The following is a 3,322-nucleotide window of genomic DNA, read 5'->3' as shown; positions in this document are numbered from 1 at the left end:
CGTGACGTCACAACATGTACCCGCCGTATCAGTTACTGAGTAAGGAAGAAGTGCATCGGAACATTCAGTGGATTTTTTTGGTGTTTTCGGCATCATTAGATAGATTAAGTGTATATTGCATTTTCAGTAGTGATTAGTTTTAGTTTGATCATGTAGGATTTTCGTGAGGATTAATGGACATGTTTTATGTTTTAGATCAGAGAGTGCGCTCATATTATTTTTCTTCACTGAATGTACTCAATTATTATATCTTTTACCTAAAAATTCAAGAACATTGCAATTTCATAAAGCTACTTCTCCAAGTCCTGAACTGTTATGAGAATATTTTTAATATGATATGAAAGCATCAAGTCTCTATTTTATTTTAATTCTTCAAATAGAAAATCAAGTGTTGATCAATTAATTGGTATATCTAAAGGGCCATTTTATACATAAAATGAACCGACTTCTTTGTTCACATATACATTTTAAAAAAGAAAATTAGATTTTTACAGTTTTTATTTCTGTTGGTTATAAGCAGTCTATGCTTGACTTTGAGAGAGTCAGGGAAGCAGAATTGACTCAGGAGGAAGAAGACACAGAGGAAGATATCGAGGAGCCTGCACAGACATTTACACAGGTATTTATATCTTATATTCTAAGCTGAACATGACTCGTAAATAGGAATACACCATTTTCAATCATTATCTACAATACATCAACGAAAGGATATACTCTTCAGATTCATTACACCTGACTGCTTTATTGTCATGAGTATTGGTGTGGAATGACGACATGTGTTCGTGCTAGTTATCTTGCATTACATTTGTTTACATGTTATTGTAGTTATGTGTATTTGTGTTTGTTTGTGAACTGCACTGACTTCATCATTGCAAACCATAGCCAAAATGTCCCATTCTGGCCATGGTTGAAGAATTTTCTCGTAGTTCATTAAACATTGACCAATGCGAGTAAAGCAAAGTCGAATAATGAACTTTGATGTGACCTTTCAATACCCAATCGCAGTGTACGAAATATTTCTTGTGTACTGCTGGTGTAAATTGTTGATTTCAATTGCGATGGATACAACACTTGTCATTCACTGAATATAAAGGCGTAAATACTCAAGATTACAACACTTTTTTGTGATCAAGCAGCCATGGGTAGGAGAAAGCTAAATGTGGACTCTGTACTGGCTTGAAATGATGCACTGACCTATAATTGTAAGTTTCTTTGGTATCTTATTTTCCTGTATTAGACGAAGTATTATGTTATTACTGACGCTACTGAGTGATGTATAGCATACATTCGTCTACACTGGTGTCAACTTATTACACTGAACAGTGACTAAGTCATAGTCATTATATAGGGGTCTGCAGCAAGATATACCGAGAATACCAAACAAAAATTGCGGACTCATTCCTTTTACGAATTGTGTTCAGCTTTCAATTAATTTTTCCTGTTTGTATATCCCTCTATGGAAATTTTCTATCGATTAACACACCTGAAATAAATTTGTGATGTACTTAATGAATTCATCTCATATTATCTCCTTTTTCAGGTTGATGATTGTCATATGAAGGAAACCAGAACTGTTGGATTTCAGTTTTCTTGTCCTAAGCCACATAAGAGATCCCTTGCCACACAAACGAAAGTGAAACGGAATGACAAAGGTTTTAATTTTACTTAATATATGGTTTTCCTGAAGCAAGAGTTATTTCCTCATGGCTGCCATATTGTAGGTCAACATTCTCAGATCCCTTTTATTATTTAACATAAGTTCAATTTGTTTTGCTAGGCACTAAGGTGACCGTAGCACTGATTTTCTTATGAATATACATTTGTTTAGTCATGATAGTAAATGAATATGCATGATACATTTGTGAACATTTGGGATTTTTTTTTTGTTAAAAGAAACACTTGTCATTTTTGATTGATTTTTTAAGTGGTCCACACAATGGATACAACTGTAAAGTCCAAAGAGATTGGAATTAGTTGCAACTTAGAATTTGAGAATGCCCATAAAAACGTAAGGTTCTGGAGAATAAAAGCACAACAGAGACACATGACAGCTCTCCCAAATGTTCGAAGGGAATGAAAGTAAGGTTTGTACTCATTTGATCTAATTAAAAATTATAGACAAAAAGTTACATAATAGAGGAAGTTGAACGAGCTCCTGAGGTATAAATATGAAAAACAAAACATTTTAAGAGAGGAGTTAAGGAAACATTGACCGGATTTTGAAACATTACAGATTAAGTTTAGAAAACTGTGACTATGTTCACAAATGGTGGGATATGACAAAAAATCAGATTAAATTAATCTCTATAGAAATATCAAGAACTTTCATAACAGCAAAATAAAATAAAGAAATATGAAAATTCAGAAAAAAATTGAAAATATTAAAATTAAACTTAATAGGATAAAAAATATATGAATGCCATTGATCAGCAAAAGCCTAACGACGTTCGATCTTGATATTTAAAGTCTTAAACATTTTTTGCCAAGTATGTTTTAGTTTCTACATACAAAGCTTAATTAAAATTCAAATAAAAAAATTGGGGTCAATATGCTTCTTTTGGTGCTACAGTACATTTAATATGACCTTTTTGCACTGAAATTTGTGTCTTAATTAAAATTCTGACATTTTCCCTCCAATATTTATATCCAATTACAGCACGAAACAAAATGAAATCCAAGTCTTTTAAAGAAAGACCCTTTAAAATTGTGACTGAGAAAAAATTTCAAATTTCAATTCGCAAAATCAATTTTTTACCTTTATGCACTAATAAAAAGTGATTTTTCTGGCATTGAAATTTAATGAGCCAAAAAATTATTTTAAAGTCTTAAACTTTTTTTCTGATTTTAAGCAAATAGGTCAAATTTATCTTGAATATTTAGATAAGAACATTAAAAGTGGGGGTACATGTATATGATGTAAATTTTCAGATATTACTAAAGAAGTGTCAATTTTACGTTAAAATTGCCTCAATTTACCCAGGATTTTTAGAATATATTCAATATATTTGTCACATTTTGTTGATAGAATTCATAAGAAATAATTTAATAGAAATTTCAGAACCAGCATTACACATTTCACTGCAAAAACGTCTTTGTGTGCAACCAGCATGGAAAAATAGGAATCCAAAATAAACAATACTGTTATATTTCAAAATGGAAAAAAAAACTGATCATTTTCGTCTAAAACAATCTTTCCGCCACAAAATATAGTCCCTATTTTAATTCTACTTGTATAGAATTTAATCACGTTTTTTTTTTCATTGAATATAGTTCAATTTGCATTTTAGAATTGAGATTTAATGTAAGAACTTAAGAATGATGC

General features: G+C 31.0%; 1 long non-coding RNA gene across 1 annotated transcript; it reads left to right on the top strand.

The window, feature by feature from the left end:
* The first annotated feature begins 1,118 nt into the window (after nucleotides 1–1,118).
* Nucleotides 1,119–2,015, top strand: LOC134282502 (uncharacterized). The gene is made up of 3 exons (XR_009995304.1): nucleotides 1,119–1,202; nucleotides 1,541–1,652; nucleotides 1,926–2,015. It is a non-coding gene; the product is annotated as an uncharacterized LOC134282502 (long non-coding RNA).
* Nucleotides 2,016–3,322: the final 1,307 nt, after the last annotated feature.

This window comes from Saccostrea cucullata, unplaced genomic scaffold, assembly GCF_032062105.1.
Source record: "Saccostrea cucullata isolate Sc308-1 unplaced genomic scaffold, CSIRO_AGI_Scuc_v1 ctg1368, whole genome shotgun sequence".
NCBI lineage: Eukaryota > Metazoa > Mollusca > Bivalvia > Ostreida > Ostreidae > Saccostrea > Saccostrea cuccullata.
The sequence above is the reverse complement of the archived record's forward strand: the minus strand, read 5'-3'. Positions and strand labels throughout refer to the sequence as shown.